Below are 19,330 nucleotides of genomic sequence, written 5' to 3' on the forward strand. Positions count from 1 at the left end.
TGTCTGATAGGACTAATCCTGATGGGTAGCATCTGATAGGACTAATCTTGATGGGTAGCGTCTGATTGGACCAATGGGTAGTGTCTGATAGGACTAATCCTGATGGGTAGCGCCTGATAGGACTAATCCTGATGGGTAGTATCTGATAGGACTAATCCTGATGGGTATCATCTGATAGGACTAATCCTGATGGGTAGCGCCTGATAGGACTAATCCTTATGGGTAGCGTCTAATAGGACTAATCCTGATGGGTAGCGCCTGATAGGACTAATCTTGATGGGTAGCGTCTGATTGGACTAATGGGTAGTGTCTGATAGGACTAATCCTGATGGGTAGCGTCTGATAGGACTAATCCTGATGGGTAGCATCTGATAGGACTAATCTTGATGGGTAGCGCTTGATAGGACTAATCCTTATGGGTAACGTCTGATAGGACTAATCCTGATGGGTACCATCTGATAGGACTAATCCTGATGGGTACCATCTGATAGGACTAATCCTGATGGGTAGCGTCTGATTGGACTAATGGGTAGCACCTGATAGGACTAATCCTGATGGGTATCATCTGATAGGACTAATCCTGATGGGTAGCGCCTGATAGGACTAATCCTGATGGGTATCATCTGATAGGACTAATCCTGATGGGTATCATCTGATAGGACTAATCCTGATGGGTAGCGCCTGATAGGACTAATCCTGATGGGTATCATCTAATAGGACTAATCCTGATGGGTATCATCTGATAGGACTAATCCTGGTGAGTAGCGTCTGATAGGCCTAATCCTGATGGGTAGAGTCTGATAGGACTCTGGGAAAAGTTTTACATCTTCACCAACAAGCAGATGAATGCAGAAGATGAAGGTGAGTAGCAGCCAGTTTAAAGACGTTTTTGTGGCTAAAAAACAGAAAAGGCAGAAGATCTTCACCAAGGGATAATATTAAAACTCGAGTTTATAATGATGTTGGAGGACAAATACAATCTCTCGTGTCTCTTTTGTGGCAATTATAGACCACTAAAAGCGACTATTCCTCACAATTATGTAGATCCCAAACGCGGGCTCGTTAGCTGAGTGGTAGCCTCGCAGATAACACCTGAATTCGCCAAATCCTCCCTTCGAGTTGATCAGCGGCACCCGAGTTTTGGCTGCACCACCGTGGCAGGGAAAGCCAACACCTGGAAATGATTAGGACTGATGACGGGACAAATGGTGTGTTCTCACCCACTTTGAACACATCTGTCATTCCTACCGCATACCTCACCACTGTTACACTGCCCTCATACATATCCTGCACCACTCCTACATACTTCTCTGCCACTCCCGACTTCCACATTCAATACCACACCTCTTCCCTCGGCACCCTGTCATATGAATCAGAATCAGAATCGGAACACTTTATTCATCCCCGAGGGGAAATTGGGTTCTATTACAGACACTCACGCTCTAATAACTAAAAACTAACAAGATAGAAGATAAGCAAATAGAAACAGAAACAAATAGAAATAAAGATAAAATAAGAACAAAATATATCAACAAGCATGGTGCACATAACACCCTAGCTATACTGCACTACCGCAGCACACAACAAGCAGCACAAACAAAACCCTACAGGGCCAGTCCAATGACCATTAATTCAGAGTGCCTGACAGTCTGAGCCTGAGAGAGGAGTTGTAAAGTTTGATGGCCACAGGCAGGAATGACCCCCTGTGGCGCTCCGTGGTGCTTTTTGGCAGAATGAGTCTATTACTAAAAGTACTCCTGTGCCCAACCAGCACGTCATGGAGTGGGTGGAAGAAATTGTCCATGATGGCACGTAATTTCAACAGCGTCCTCCTCCTCTCAGAAACCGCCGCCAGAGAATCCACTTCCACCCCCACAACGTCACCGGCCTTGCCGGTCAGTTTACTGAGCCTGTTTGTATCTGCTACCCTCAACCTGCTGCCCCAACACACAACAGCAAACTGGAGAGCACTGGCCACCACAGACTCGTACCACATCCTGAGCATTGTCTGGCAGATGTTGAAGGACCTCAGCCTCCTCAAAAAGTAGAGACGGCTCTGTCCCTTCTTGTAGAGGGCATCAGTGTTCTTAGCCCAGTCCAGTTTATTGTCTATATACACCCCCAGGTACTTGTAGTATTCCACAGTGTCCACACTGACCCCTTGGATGGAGACAGGGGTCACTGATTTCATTTCCCTATCTCTTTGCTTTCTCTAAATCCACAAAGACACAATGTAACTTCTTTTGGGCCTTCTCTATACTTCTCCATCAACATTGTCAAAGCAAACATCACATCTGTGGTGCTCTTTCCTGGCATGAAACCATACTGCTGCTGCCTAATCGCCACTCCTCCTTTTAACCTAGCTTCTATTACGCTTTCCCATACCTTCATGCTGTGGCCGATCAACTTTATACCCCTGTAGTTACTACAGTTCAGCACATCACCCTGATTCTTCAAAATCGGTACCAGTACATTTCTCCACTCCTCAGGCATCCTCTCACTTTCCAAGATTGTGTTAAACAATCTAGTTAAAAACTCCACTGCCATCTCTCCTAAACATCTCCATGCCTCCACAGGTATGTCATCAGGACCAGCCGCCTTTCCACTCTTCATAGCTGCCCTCACTTCCTCCTTGCTAATTCACTGCACTTCTTGATTCGCTATCCCCACATCATCCAACCTTCTCTCTCTCTCTCATTTTCTTCATTCATCAACCCCTCAAAGTACTCCTTCCACCTTCTCAACATACTCTCCTTGCTTGTCAGCATATTTCCATCTCTATCCTTCATCGCCCTAACCTGCTGCACATCCTTCCCAGCTCGGTCCCTCTGTCTAGCCAATCGGTACAAGTCCTTTTCTCCTTCCTTGGTGTCCAACCTCTCATACAACTTGCCATAGGCCTTTTCCTTAGCCTTCACCACTTCTCTCTCCGCCTTACACCACATCTCCTTGTATTCCTGTCTACTTTCTATCCCAGTTCTTCCTCACCACCCTCTCCCTCCATATACTTTCCTTTACTTCCTCATCCCACCACCAAATCCCCTTGTATTCCTTCCTCTGTCCAGATGACACACCAAGTACCTTCCTAGCTGTCTCCCTCACTATTTCTGCAGTAGTTGCCAAGCCACCTGGCAACTCTTCACTACCACCCAGCACCTATCTTAACTCCTGCCTGAACTCCACACAACAGTCTTCCTTCTTCAACCTCCACTATTTGATCCTTGGCTCTGCCTTCACTCTCTTCCTCTTCTTGGTCTCCAAAGTTATCCTACAGCCCATCATCCGATGCTGCCTAGCTATGTTCTCCCCTGTCACCACCTTGCGGTCTCAATCTCTTTTAGATTGCAGCTCCTGCATAAGATATAGTCCAACTGTATGCACCTTTCTTTATTCTTATATGTCACCCTGTGTTCCTCCCTCTTCTTGAAATATGCATTCGCCACAGCCATTTCCATCCTTTTCGCAAAATCCACCACCATCTGTCTTTTCACATTCCTTTCCTTGACACCATACCTGCCCATCACCTCCTCATCCCCTCTGCACATTCGCCGTGTCCTGCTTCAGAGTGGCAGTCGAGTCGGAGAGGCTGTCGGCTGCAGACTTGAGGGCAACCACCCGTTTAGCCAGAGCCTTGCTTTTGGCGTTATTAGTAGTAAGTTTAAGTTCTGTTCTGAGCTGCTCGACCAGGTCCCCAAGTTCAGCAGATTGTGCCTCCGCTTTGCTGAGTAGTTCAGTCCTCAGCTTGGCGATAGCTTGGAAGATAGCGTCCTATCCGGATCTCCGGTTAGGTTCAGCATTAGTATCTGGGCTAGCCCTGGAGTCAGCATGTGTGTCAGGCATTTATCGAGCATTTTTCTATATTCTTTGCTGGTGGAGAATCAAAATATCAGACCCAGTGCAGTCTTGGCTTCACTGTTGAGTGTTTTGGATAATCTTAACACTAAACAGCTGCTTTCCTATGAAATCAAAGTTCTAGTGGGGAGTTCAGTAAAAACATGTCCTCACATTGCACCGCTCAGACCGGAAATCTCCTTAGTACAACTTTTGTGTTTATCATTTCCAGCGATGTTTCAATGGGAAATCCTGTCTCTGAGAAAGTACTCATGAGATGATGGATCGAGTTAGCTGAATCTGGAAAGATATATGATGGCTTTGGCATGAATTTATTTCACTTTTGAATGTTTTTAGTTCACAGCTGCGCCGCACTCACGCTGACATTTGACCCCGGGGCAGTAAACTGTTATCATGGGGACCCGGAAATGTAAAGAAAGGAATAATAATCGTTAAAGATAACACATATTATACAGTTCAAATGTGTGTCATATTCTAAAAGAGTTCACACAACCAGGCGTCTTCCAGTGGCTTGTTGCGTTGGACGGCACTTGGCCCATCTCTGTCATGAGCGCCGTCTTGGGCTCGCTTTAATGAAATGCGTCCACTGGCCCTCCCTGCAGATGTTTCCCGGCAGTCCACTCAGCGAGTAGCCTTTTCCTGTGTGTGAATCTCAATCTGATTGGTTGGCTGAAAGACGGAACTGGGAAGCAAGCCCTAAGGCGTAAGGCCAGACCACTTCCTGTCAGTGGCACTTCCTGTGTGCTGAGGGCCGCCATGGACGCAGAGGGTGACTCCAGCTGTGTCAATGTTGGGTCAGTCAGAACTGTATACATGTGCGTGTGTTTTCTTGGTCAGCAAAGTGAGGACATTTTGTTCAGTTCTTACTTCTTTAAGGGTCTATCTTAGGGTAAGGCCTTGGGTTTATGGTGAAGGTGAGCAGCAGGATCAGGTTAGGGCCAGGGTAAGGGTTGAGGCTAGGAATGTAGTTCTGATGTTTAAGGCTAGGGTTAAGGGCTATGGAAGGAATGTAGTAAAATAAGGGCCATCACGAGTACATCACAAGTGTGTGTGTGTGTGTGTGTTGGGGGGGGGGGGAGTCTGGAGATCTTGAACGTTAAAACAGATGTTGGAATAGATCACTTCGAAATGTGACTGATCGATGTTGGGAAACTGGACCACTGGGTCACTGCACATTCAGGTGGTCGCGTATGGAGGAAAGAGACCGAATAGAGGGCAGCGAGTGTAAGATTTAAGTAGTTTGCATAAAATAGCCTATCTAAAAAAATAAAATTAAAATAAAACAAACTGAGCTATGCAGTACTGTTTAAGGCTAGGTAGCCAGTTCCAGCTAGCTGCCTTCTGCTTGTGTATGTGTGTGTGTAAATGACGGGTTATGGCTTGAGTTTGTATTAGCTATCAGCTGAAGACTCACACTGCGGGATGGTATACAGATGGGATAGGATGCACGTGTCTCACCCGCAGCCTCGGTATCTCAGGGGAAAGGTGCCTCACGCGCCAACCTCGGTGAAAAATGAACACCATCGGCCTCCCGATTTCTCATATGAGAAAGACCACGTCAGTTCTCCGATCCATCCGTTCTTTCTCCAGTCCCATTTAAACCAGTTCAGACGTCGCACACAGGGCAGCCGTCCATCACCAGATAAACACGCAGGTCAGAGACTCGATTCCTGTAAATCCGCATGCCGTCGGACTCGCACGCAAGGACATGGCGAGAACATGCAAACGGTTTGAAAGAAGGTTGTTTCTGCCTCTTGCCTATGTAGTCGGCCGACTACCCCGCTCTTCCGAGCTGCCCCGGTCTCTGCTCCGACCCCCCCCCCCCCGCCAATCCGGGGAGGGCTGCAGACTACCACATGTCTCCTCCGACACATGTGGAGTCACCGGCCGCTTCTTTTCACCTGACAGTGAGGAGTTTCATCCGTTTCCACTGTGGTGACCCCCTAATGGGAACAGCCGAAAGTAGTAGTAGTAATGAGGGGTTTCACCAGGGGGACGTAGCGCGTGGGAGGATCACGCTATTCCCCCCTCCCCCCCTGAACAAGCGCCCCAACCGACCAGAGGAGGCGCTAGTGCAGCGACCAGGACACATACCCACATCCGGCTTCCCACCCGCAGACAGGGCCAATTGTGTCTGTAGGGACGCCCGACCAAGCCGGAGGTAACACGGGGATTCGAACCGGTGACCCCACGTTGGTACGCAACGGAATAGACCCCTACGCCACCCGGACGCCCCCAAAGACGTGTTTTATTGAGAGAGTATAGCGGACTTGACTGTGAGCGGTCGCGGGAAGTTCACGATGGCGTCCACCTTTGACGGGAGGGGGGACCGTCCCGTCTTTGGTGACTCGGTGTCCGAGGAGCTCGATGGTGGTCAGCCCGAACTGGCACTTGGCTGGACTGACGATCAGCCCGTGCTGGCTGAGCCGCTCGAAAGGAGTCCGGAGGTGGGACAGGTGTTCCGCTTTGGAGGTGCTGGCGACGAGGATGTCGCGTAGATGGACGCAAAACGAAAGGCGGGTCCCGTAGCACCGAATCCACGAGGCGCTGGAATGTCTGCGCGGCATCTTTAAGGCCGAGCGGCATGCGCAGGAACTCCAACAGTCCAAATGGGGTGAGCGCCGCCGTTGTGGGGACATCCGGCGGTTGTACGGGCACCTGATGGTATACACGGACGAGGTCCACTTTGGAAAAGATGACTTTTCCATCCAGGTGGGTGGAAAAATCCTGAATGCGTGGGACAGGGTAGCGATCCGGTTTCGTTGCAGGGGCGGATCTACGGGGTGGCAAGGGGTGGCAGCTGCCACCTCTGGGACACAGTCTTGCCACCCCATTTATAAATCAGATAATATGTTTTTAAAGTATATTTTATGTACATGCATGGTGAAGGTCAATGAGACCCGCACCAAACTCATCTCGAACAGATTTAGAATCCCCCCTCCCCCTCACAGGCGCGGATCTACAGGGTGGCAAGGGGGGCAGCTGCCACCTCTGGGACACAGTCTTGCCACCCCTTTGCCACCCCAGGAAAAAAATCTCTAGATCCACCACTGTTTCGTTGTACTGTTGAGTCGTGTGGTAATCACCGCACGGACGCCACCTGATGAATGGGCCTGATGAATTTTCCTTTAACTTGAACCCGTAACCTCGGACTGATGGGACTGTCTGTCCACATGAGTCAGTTGTGGCATCCATGAATTAATTAACCTGAATCGATCCATACAACACACAATACAGTTCAAACACAGTTCAGCCAGACACCGTCTGGCAACACACTGTTCATTTATTTTACGACAATTTGAAATACTAAAGATGGCGGCACCAACTGCGTAAAACCATGCCACGTCACGCTGACAGCAAAACTGGCCAATCAAAGCAACCGTCATCTGCATATCATAAAGAAAACCCGCCAGTCACGTGTTCAGGTTCGGTACAGCCGCAGTTGTGTTATTTACCACAGATCACGTTTTAGAAATTTGGACAAAGTTACTAATTCTGTTTTAAAGGCTGCTAAACAGGGATGCGTTTTGCAATATTTACATTTGTGTATGAAATATTTTGCCAAAATAATCACATTATTCAACAAGGATTCTATATTTCTATCCTCCATAAACACTCCAAATTTGACACTTACTAGTAGAAATGGCGGTAAAGCACTAATGCTCGACTCCATCCATACATACAAATTATACCAAAACTTATAAGTAATGTTACAGTGGAAAAATACATGATCCGTTGTTTCTATGTCTGTCTTGCAGAGTTGGCAGAAATTACAGACTACATTAAACTTTAATCTTAAATATCAATTATCTTGAAGTGAACCTCTTTGGCTTTGGGAGGAATAGGGAATGAAATGTATCTTTTTCTAATTTTATGGGTGTTTCGTGTTCTCATGAATGATGTAGGGTTATTAACCAACACGATGAAGATGCAATAAGACGACATACGTGTAGCTGGCATCCAGCACTATCGCTTCGCCGGCCCTCACCCGGTAACCTGTATAGCTGAGTGTTCCTCAGTACGGTGTCTGCAGTGGCTCAATAAACATCAGCAATAACACAGTCACTGATCTACACCCTCTTTCTTAGCTCGTGCTCATACCATAACAAAACCATGTTGTCAATTATCAATACTTGCTGAATAACATATATTGAACAAACCTTCAAATAACATACATTAAATAACTGTTCAATAATCACAGAGTGAGAATTATCAAATGCAAAGAAAACAATTTGCCCTTAATGAATAATATGAAAATAGTTGTCTTAGCAAAGCATATAGTTATACTTTAACACAAAATGAGGTCATTTATATGTAAAGAAACCTGAAACGAAACCCAAAGACCTCAATGTCAGCTCTTAGCAAATCAGAGAATTAACTTAAATGACATAACCTTCAAAATTTTGAGCTGACAAATTGACTCAATCTTTATACTTAGGATTTGGCTTGCTGACACGACCGTAGTGTGTGGTGTACAGACCTCCAGTTGTCTTAGCAGGTAGCACAGCTGTAGGTGTTTTCATATGTGACTGTTCAGTGTCCAGCGAGTTGTGTGACACTTTTGTCGGAGTGTGCTGGTTGTTAAGTTCATGTCCACTGTCCTGACATTCACTGTCGTCTGGGTAGTGCTGTGCTGGAGCAGGCTCGACAGCCGGCAGAATGTGGCGCCTATTTCCCCTGTACAGCTTTCCTTCTGAGTGAATGAGATAGGATCTGGGCTCCTTGCAGATCTCCTTTACCATGCCTGTTCGATTGTAGCCTTGAGGGGTCTGCATTCTGATAACTTGTCCTTCCATCAATGGTTGAAGAGGTCGGCTTGTTCTGTCATAGTACAGCTTCTGTGTCAGTCTTTTGTTAAGAAGCTGAGCCTTTACCTCCAGTGGCTTGTACACCTCTGGTTCAAGCAGCTTTCTTGAGACTGCCAAAGTGGTGCGTGTTTGCCTTGACATCAGTCTTTGTGCAGGGGATCCAAGTTTTGTGTCACGTGGTACATTTCTGAGATTTAACATATTGAGAAAGACATCACTTCCATCTCTATGAGACTTTTCCATGAGCTGTTTTGCACCGCGAACAGTCCTCTCAGCTAAACCATTAGATTGAGGATACTCTGGGCTGCTCGTGACATGAGTGAAGTCCCAATGTGCAGCAAAGTCCTTAAAGCGCTGACTTGTGAACTGTCTACCATTGTCAGTTATGAGTGTGCGTGGTGCCCCATGAACTGAGAAATGTCTTTTGAGTTTGGTGATAACTGTTGCCGATGTACCATCACGGAGCAGATCAATCTCATACCAGCCTGAATATGAGTCTACCAAAACTAGGTACAGCTGATTACGCCACTCAAAGATGTCTGTTGCTACAGTGGACCAGGGAAGATCTGGCACCGGGTGCAGCTGGAGTGGTTCTTTCTGCCGCTGTGGTTTTGTGCTGTTACACACCGAGCATGACCATATTTCTTTGTCGATGTCATCTGTCATTGTAAGCCAGAAAACAATCCCCCTTGCTCTCCTGAATTTTACCTTGTTGTGGCCCTGTTGTACAGATCTACAACATCCTTTAAAGTGATTCCATTTGTTACAGGCGTTGCACTGTTGACCAAAAGCTGGGCATTTGTCGCTCCTGGCCGCATGACTGCCTCCACAGTTGTTGCAGTTGTCAATGCTCTGTTTGACATATTTTTCTGATTGATTGTCCACTTTGTCTCTATCATGCTTTTTTATTCTCGTGAATTTAGGTTGGACTGCATCAACATTTGCAGCATAACGCTGTTGTGAGGCTAGTGTCTTGCTGTGCTCTTCCGTCATCTCGTGTATTTGACAGAGACTGCTCTGGCTAGCGTCAAGTCACTCTCACGCAATAGCACTTTCCTCAGATTGTCATTATTTATGCCACAGACAAATCTGTCCCGAACGAGCTCTTCACATAGATCTCCAAAGTTACAGCTTTTAACTTTTATTCTCAAGTCACTGACATATGATTCGATGGACTCACCAGCCCTCTGATTGCGTATGTTGAACTTGTGTCTTTCCATTGTAATGTTGGACCGTGGGCTGCATATCTCACCAAAACTTTCTTGTCAGGCGTTCGGGATCCTCCTTGGATTCAGCGGGAACGAGGACTTGTCCTCCCTCGCCGGGTGCTCTCACTTGTGCTGCATACACCAAAGACCATTTGCGTCCTATTGGCCTCCGGTCCTGCTAAGTTGAGGAGGACGTATGCACGGCACGGGTGCGGGCTGGCTTGTCATATTCCTGTTCGAAGATCCGCCAGTTTTCACTGATGTCACCATCAAAGACGAGAGGGTGGGGCCGCCGAAACCCGTCCGCCATGTTGGCTGATTAGCTCCGCAGGCTAGGTGGCTCCGTTGTCCTCGCTAGAAAACATAAAAAGTATCGGCCGGAAAAATGTGCGGGAAAGCTCCAAAATCTTCCGCTTCTGACACCACGTTTAGTGTTCTCATGAATGACGCAGGGTTAGTACTCATAACCTGGTTTATTACCCAACACGACGACGATGCAATAAGACGACATACGGGTAGCTGGCATCCAGCACTATCACCACGCGGGCCCCCACCCGGTAACCTGTATAACTAATTGTTCCACAGTACGGTGTCTGCAGTGGCTCAATAAACATCAGCAATAACACAGTGACTGGTCTACAATGGGCATTCAAATTTGAGTACATGTCTAAAGTATAATTTCTTCTTAAAGGGTCAGGATAGCATATCTTCAACAGAGAGTTTCTGATAAAGAGATTATTGCAGGTTCTGTCGACAAATTTTAAGTTGTCAATCATTAAGGGGCGACGCATGAGGCTGACAGAAGAGTAGATAAGACACTGTGAAACCATCATCTTAAGTTGTATAGCGATCGCACCTATTACCATGTCATAGACCTTTACACAGGAGGATAAACTATATTTCAAACACAAATCATAATTCAATAGATGGCCTCTGTCATCCATGATGTGTGTAATGGACCAAATATCCTTCTTCCACCACAATTTTCCCTTGAACAGAACACATATATTATTCCAAACTGGAACTGCGTGGGGGGGGGGTTAAAGTTGTGTTTAAACAAGAGTTTCCAATATGGCAAAACTTGTTTATGAAAGGCGGATAAATGTAATGGTATCGTGGACAGTTCCAAATCTAAGTTCCACAGAAAGGCCATCCCTCCCAACTTTTTAAAGATTGCATTAGGAATGGCATGCCAAAACACAGTCTCATCCATGTCAAAGGCTTTTAGCTACTTCAGTTTAATCATACCATTCATAATGCCAAAATCAATGGCATTCAGCCCCCCGTTTTTATCACTTTTCAAGTGGTCACTTTTCCTGATATAATGACACCTGTATTTCCAAATAAAATTGAGATTAGTTTGGATTATGGATTTAATCATTCTTGATGAAATAGCCAATGAGTAAGCAGGATAAATAAATCTAGAGAGACTCTACCATCTTAGTGAGAAGAATCCTCCCAAACAGAGTAATGTCCCTCTGTAACCAGCTGTTTAATATAGCTTTACACTTTGTAATATTATTCTGAACATTCGTCTCTTCTCTTAATTCAAGGTTTTTACTTAAGTTAATTCCTAAATGTTTAACCTCAGTTTTAACAGAGACACCAAATAAAGAGCTAGAATGAAGCTCATGCATCGCCAGAAGTTCACATTTGCTTATATTCGGAGTCAAAACTGATGCTGTAGTAAAGAGATCAACTGATTTAAGGGCCATGAGGATCTGGGGGGCATTTTTTAAGAAAAGTGTGGTGTCATCCGCAAGTTGGCTTATCAATAACTTGTTGCCCAAGGCCTCTAGGCCCTCAATGTTATCATTTTTAATTAGAATGGAAAGGAATTCTGCTACAACAATGAATAACAGTGGGGAGCTGCCACAGCCTTGTCTAATGCCTCTCTTAACACCAAATCTTGGGCAGGTACCACCAGGTAAGGACATGCAATTGTTTATATCCTTGTATAACATGCTTTATCACACCAACAAACCTTTCTCCAAAACAAAAATGATGTAGGGCTTGTAAGATGAAAGGCCGCTCAACAGATTCAAAGCTTTATGAAAATCTAGAAACAGTAAGAATCCATCATCTTCAACTAAATCACTGTAATCTAGTAGGTCCAGAACCAGACAGATGTTATTGTGAATAGATCTTCCCTTGATAAAACCAGACTGTGCTTCACTAATTGTTTGTGTTATACCTTCTTTCAGTCTGGCAGCTAACACTCCTGACAGAATCCTATAGTCTGTATTTAGCAAAGTGATAGGCCTGAAATTATCCAGAATACCTTTATCTTCCCCCGGTTTAGGGATCAAAATTATTACCCCTTGGTTCATAGTTGGGGTCAGTTCCTGTCTTTCTATGCAGTCCTTTGTTGCATTTAGTAATAATTCTCTAATATCTGACCAAAAACATTTGAAAAAATTTGTAGTAAGACCATCAGAGCCAGGAGATTTACCTGTAGCCATTTTTCGTATAACATAATCCAATTCTTCCATAAGAACGTCTGAATCACATAAATCGTTGAAGGGTTGTTCAGTGCTAGGCAGGTGACCTTTAACCTTGTCAAAAAAACTGCATAGAACAAGAGTCAGAAAACGAAGAGGAATACAGTGACTTATAGAAATTAAATACCTCATTTGCTATATCCTTTGGCTCAGAGGATTCAGACCCATTAATAATAAGCTTATTTATTGTGTTTTTTTACCTGTCTTCTTTTTTCAAGTTGAAAGAAGTAAGCCGAATTTCGTTCGCCTTCTTCCATCCACCTGGGCCGAGATCTCACATATGCTCCTTGGGCTTTTTTTAATGTAAAGCACATCTAACATAGACTGCAAAGTAACAAGATTGTCACTATGTTCATTACAGTTGTTATTGTCCTGATTATTATAAGTGCACAAGCAGATGTCATTAAGCAATGTACATCCATACTCTCTGTTTTGTCTGCACAGATTTTTACTAAAGCCAATAGAGTGCTCCCGAGTCTTGTACTTCAGAAACTCCCATTTGCTGCAGTTAGAGTAGAGTTGAACATCACTTTTAATTTCAGAAATCAGTCGTCTAATATTAGCACAGTATGCCTCATTTTTCTACAGATCATCATTAAACTTCCGATAGCCTTTGGAGTTTAGAGGCTTCATGACTGGATTCAAAACTCCCGAGACTAAACAACGGTCAGTTAAGGGGGCCTGTGCGATGGCAGAAATAAATGGAGCTCTCTTCACTGCCTCTGTACCAAGCCAAAAATCAATTCTCGACTTGCTGCTTGCATCAGGTTTAATCCAAGAGAACTGTTTAACGTTGGGATTTAAATTTCTCCAAATATCAAGCAAATTGTTGTCAATGATAAATTGTGAAATAGCTGGGTTGTAATGAAAATTAGCATAATTGGATGGCCACCTATCAAGCCACTCATCGGGCGCTAAATTAAAGTCGCCACCTACTAACAGATAGTCAGGAGAGAAGGACGATTTCAATTCAACTATAACCTCCGTGATTTTCTAAAGAAGTTTACTGTTTTCTTTGTTATTATTATACCCATATATTTTGACTAAAATAACAAATAAATGGTCTATACCCAACACTACAGCTAACCAGTGCCCATTAGTATCAGCGCTATGTGTGACAACTTTACCAGGAAAATTATTAAAACAGATTGCAACTCCTCCAGAACGGTTGGATCCATGACTGAATAACATAGAGTCACTCCACTGACTAGACCAGAGAGTGAATAACATAGAGTCACCCCACTGATTAGACCAGAGAGTGAATAACATAGTCACCCCACTGACTAGACCAGAAAGTGAATAACAGAGTCACCCCACTGATTAGACCAGAAAGTGAATAACATAGAGTCACCCCACTGATTAGACCAGAAAGTGAATAACATAGTCACCCCACTGATTAGACCAGAAGGTGAATAACATAGAGTCACCCCACTGATTAGACCAGAGGGTGAATAACAGAGTCACCCCACTGATTAGACCAGAAGGTGAAGAGTCACCCCACTGATTAGACCAGAAAGTGAATAACATAGAGTCACCCCACTAATTAGACCAGAAAGTGAATAACATAGAGTCATCCCACTGATTAGACAAGAGAGTGAATAACATAGTCACCCCACTGATTAGACCAGAAAGTGGCGTCAGCGACGCATGAGTGAGTCTCTTGAAGAAAGAAACAGGTAAACATTTGCCCTTTACAGAAAAGAAATAAGGCTTTTCTTTTAACATTGTCCTTTAGACCCCGGGTATTTAAGGAACAAAAAGAAACATGAGTATTCAACAATAACATTGAACAACTCTACTGAACGAAAGTAGATATCACAACAGATGGATTGTATTGTGTGAATAAAAGCGAATGAAACTTCCGAAAAAATGAGTCAGTGACACCTGATGTAATTCTGACTATCTAATAACGGACAGTGGGTGTAATTCATACTGTAAACCTGCGTCCTCCCATCAAGGCGAAGGAGCTTCAGGTGTGTCTCCAGAACTCTTTCCTCTCAATGCGCATGACGAGCAGAATGACGAAATGGCGCCTTGACGATGATTATCGTGAATTGTCCCCCTGACTCTTCTTTAAGCTGTGATCCTGCGACCTTCAGTGTAGGCAAATAGGCCCCTGAAGTATGCAACCTTACTGGCCTGTCTTGCCTTCTCGATCTGGGGCCAGAGAAGTGGTCTCTCCATCAAGTCCTCGCGGGTCAGATCCTCTGCGAGACGCACTCCGGCCTCCTTACACACGGGAGAGTCTTTAGTGCGTTTCCAAATCTCGTCCCTCACATTACGCATGGCGAACAAGATAATAATTTGGCGATGTTTGGCAATCCCTTACCTTCCGACACGATGCACCACATCAACTGCAACCTCCAACTTGGAATCCATGTCAGGAGCAATGCTTTTCAGGACCTGGGTTGTCTCTGCTCCGATGTTTTCCAGCGTTTTCTCCTTCCATCCTTTAATCCTCAGACACCACCTTCTCCTGTATCGGCCTTGCTCCCTCGCCTTCATTTTTACCTCACTATTCTCTTTCCGAAGCTGGTCGATGTCGTTTTCCATCACCTTGATGTTTCTCTTACATTCGGCGAGGTCTTCCGAGTTGACTTCGTGATCTTCGCCAGGTTCGCTATCATTCATGGTGCTGTTGCGATTCAGCTGGTCCTTAATCTCCACCCACTCTCGTACCTAAGGATTTTATGGCTTCCAAGATGGCTTTTTTGGAGATATCACTAGAGTATTTGGTGGAGAGTCTTGTTCCCGTTCCCTCTTGCTGCAGGTAGCGTTCGGGTCTGCCTCCATGCAGTAGTCGTGTCCTATGTTTTCAAGAAGATTGAGGGGAGCTGTAGAACTCGAGGGGCGACCCTCAACTGGTTTCTTTGAATTTGGCATTTTACCAGCTTGAAGTCCAGCCGTTTGATGTCGATACAATCGTCTCATCTTATAACTTCGGGCTATAAGGAAGCAGAGCCACGACAAGTTACGCTGCTCAGCCCGCCATCAAGCCGAACGACAACCGTAGGTAGTAGTAGTGTAAACTAGTAATAAGACCCGTTAGCTACCCTTTATCCGAGCGGTTAGTGATGTCGCCTTGTGGTGCAGTACACCCCGTATCGAATCCCGCACCGGGCAAGAAAATAACCGGTTACAGTAGCATCCATAAACTAGCCGGCCAGCACCACAGAGAAGTCATAGATCTTGGACAGTCTGACTGAGACACTAAGGGGAGGGGGGGGTTGTTGTTTAAAGGACACATTTAACACTCCTGTTCACCTGTCCCACAAGACACCGCTGTAAAGCTGAGTCCAGCAGTGGTCCACATCCAAAATCTACAACATGACCCTGTCAGTAAAATGATATCTCTGATGTGCATGATGGGAAAAACAACATCCAGGTTGTAAAGATCAAACAAAACTACAAAAAACGTGTATTTTTTAATTTGTAATTTGAATTACCTACTTCATTTACATATATCAGTGTTGGTGATCAACCTATTTTCTTTTTTCTTTTTTTTACCCCCCCCCTTTTCCCTCCCCAATTGTACCCGGCCAATTACCCCACTCTTCCGAACCGTCCCGGTCGTTGCTCCACCCCCCTCTGCTGATCCGGGGAGGGCTGCAGACTACCACGTGCCTCCTCCGATGCATGTGGAGTCGCCAGCCGCTTCTTGTCACCTGACAGTGAGGGGTTTCACCAGGGGGACGTGGCGCGTGGGAGGATCACGCTATTCCCCCCCAGTCCCCCCCCCGAACAGGCGCCCCGACCGACCAGAGGAGGCGCTAGTGCAGCGACCAGGACACATACCCACATCCGGCTTCCCACCTACAGACATGGCCAACTGTGTCTGTAGATACACCCGACCAAGCCGGAGGTAACACGGGGATCAACCTATCTTAGGCTATTTGCACTTGACATGACATACCTCTTGGTTACGACTACGAGTCAATGACCTAACAGGCCTGTTAGGTTGACATATGAATCTCTCTGCTAGCTGCTTTGGATAAAATTGTCAGCTAAGTGAGAAAGTGGTTGATTGCGCGTGTGTGAGCTGAACTAGCATCTGCTTGCCGTCTGTCCAGCGCCTGCTGGGAAAGACTGCAGTGGCCATGTTACAGATGAAAATGACAATAATAATTTTCGTTGACAAATAATCAATACAGGGACCTTCAAGTGATGACAGCTATAGAAGTTACCACTGCTGTCGTGGCTGCTAGAACAGGCTGGCGTGCCGGATGGCAAGCTGCAGCTCTGGCAGCGGTGTAACCGAGCCTAGCCGCTCAGCTTTCCCCTTCAAGAGTTGCCATTGACCCCCCCCCCACCCCTTCATCATACAGATATGGATATGCAGTAATACACGGCCCCCGGTCAGTGACATGGACAGCTATGACACAGACTGCCTGAGTTAGGAGCATTGCATAGGAACCCATCTGAATGCTGCTCATCCAACACAATGAACTGATCTCAGAAAAGAGGCCGTGTGACCGGAAGCTTCGCTAGCAACGTTTCGGTCAGCTTGTTTTTGACATTTCCTCTTTATCTATTTAATTTTTCTTTCATTTGACAAGCTAAGTAAGCCAGACAGAAAGTACAGAATGGAGGGAGGGAGAGCGAGACAGGGGGGGGGGGGCATGCATCATAGCTTATGAATTTAAGTGTCAGTAAGCAATCCTGGGTGGTAGCTAAGGGCGAGCTATATTTTGAAAACATCCTGCAAAAGATCCCCCCCCTCACGTCTGCCCTAGAGCCTCGTGAACACGACTGACAGCAAGTACTGACCAATGGAGATGCTGGTTGGCATAGAGCTCTCCTGATTGGCTGACGATGAGCGGGCGCAGAGAAAACGCTCTGTCTCTGTTTACAGCATCTAGCAGAGCCACGGAGACCGGGTTTATGTCTCAGGCCATCTAGTTACTTGATGCTGTCGGGATGTAGAAAGAGATTTGGCCAAATATGATAAAAAATGTTCTTTAAATCACTAATAGCCACGTCGATCGATTAATGACATATGTGATTAAGAGGAAATTGGATTTGAAATTTCAATGTCAATTTGCAGTTTTCAGGGCTGCAGTGGTCTTGCCGCACCTCACCGAGATCATTTATTTGCTTGACACCAATTGAAGGAAGCACACCTGTTTGGCGTGTCCCCCTTTTTTCAAGCTTTCTTTAAATTCCTCCAACATTTGAATGGCGATAATGATGATAGCTCAGTTTATTTGGAGGAGGATGTGGTAAGTGTGGTGCTGGGAACTCCTCTCTGTAGAAGTTATCCAGCAGACGATGGGGGGAGGAGATGTGGAGAGGTTGAAGACATGAAGACTGCAGCTTTCTGGGTGAGCTGAATGAGGATGAAGCCATTTTTTTTGGGGGGGGGGGTCTGGAAGAGAAGGAGTTGCACGCCTGCCAAGGAACAAATAAAACTTGAACAACAAACAGGGCCGGGTGTCATTTCTCACCGTGAATCCACCTCAAAAAACTTTTAAACCGTATCTACTGCTACTACTTTCGGCTGCTGCCGTTAGGGGGCGCCACAGCGGATCGTCCATTTCGATTTCTTCCTGTCCTCTGCATCTTCCTCTGGCACACCAGCCACCTGCATGTCTTCCCTCCCCATATCCATGAACCTCCTCTTTGGTCTTCCCTTGTCCTCTTCCCTGGCAGCTCCATATTCAGCATCCTTCTCCCAGTATACCCAGCGTCTCTCCTCCACACATGTCCAAACCATCTCAATCTTGCCTCTCTTGCTTTGTCTCCAAACCGTCCAACCTGAGCTGTCCCTCTAATATACTCGTTCCTAATCCTGTCCTTCTTCGTCACTCCCAATGGAAATCTTATCATCTTCAACTCTGCCACCTCCAGCTCCACCTCCTGTCTTCTCATCAGTGCCACTGTCTCCAAACCATACAACATAGCTGGTCTCACTACCATCTTGTAAACCTTCCCTTTAACTCTTGCTGGTACCCTTCTGTCACAAATCCCTCCTGACACTCTTCTCCGTCCACTCCACCCTGCGTGCACTATCTTCTTCACCCCTCTTCTGCACTACCCATTACTTTGGACAGTTGACCCCAAGTATTTAAACTCATACGCCTTCATCACCTCTACTCCTTGCATCCTGACCATTGCACTGTCCTCCTTCTCATTCACACATATGTATACCGTCTTGCTCCTTCTGACTTTCATTCCTCTTCTCTCCAGTGCATACCTCCACCTCTCCAGGCTCTCTTCAACCTGCACCCTACTCTCGTTACAGATCACAGTGTCATCTGCAAACACCATAGTCCACGGAGACTCCTGCCTGATCTCGTCCGTCAACCTGTCCATCACCATTGTAAACCAGAAAAACCTTTTAAACCATGTGAGTTAATTAAATTCTATTAATGGATTACGATAAGCCTATGACACTATGACCAAGTGATGCAACAGTTCCTCAACATACTGTAAGCTCTGCGACATGACGACTCAAAAACCATTTAGATACCACTATCCAAGGCTGGATTACGGACCGGGCATGCCGGGCAAGTGCCCTGGAGCCCCAGACCACGAGGGGCCCCAAAAGGTCAGCAGTATTGTGTTCGCGTATAGTAGAGATCCCCAATCATACCCTACAAGGGACATTTGTTCCAACGCTGTGTCGCGATGCAGGGCCCAAGCTAGTCTCGATTGATGCGGGGGGCCCAAGCTACAGTCTCTACTAATGCAGGGTCCCAAGCTACAAAGTCTCTATTGATGCGGGGCCCCAAGCTACAGTCTCTACTAATGCAGGGTCCCAAGCTACAAAGTCTCTATTGATGCGGGGCCCCAAGCTACAGTCTCTACTAATGCAGGGTCCCAAGCTACAAAGTCTCTATTGATGCGGGGCCCCAAGCTACAGTCTCTACTAATGCAGGGTCCCAAGCTACAAAGTCTCTATTGATGCGGGGGGCCCAAGCTACAATCTCTACTAATGCAGGGTCCCAAGCTACAAAGTCTC

At 46.0% G+C, this 19,330-nt stretch overlaps 1 long non-coding RNA gene across 1 annotated transcript in view; it reads left to right on the top strand.

The window, feature by feature from the left end:
• Positions 1–18,709, top strand: part of LOC130115349 (uncharacterized) — a 29,741-nt gene extending 11,032 nt beyond the window's left edge. The window contains exon 3 of the long non-coding RNA XR_008810486.1: positions 18,611–18,709. This is a non-coding gene — a long non-coding RNA (uncharacterized LOC130115349). The remainder of the gene's footprint in view (positions 1–18,610) is intronic.
• The last annotated feature ends 621 nt before the right edge of the window (positions 18,710–19,330 follow it).

Source organism: Lampris incognitus, chromosome 7, assembly GCF_029633865.1.
Source record: "Lampris incognitus isolate fLamInc1 chromosome 7, fLamInc1.hap2, whole genome shotgun sequence".
Lineage (NCBI taxonomy): Eukaryota > Metazoa > Chordata > Actinopteri > Lampriformes > Lampridae > Lampris > Lampris incognitus.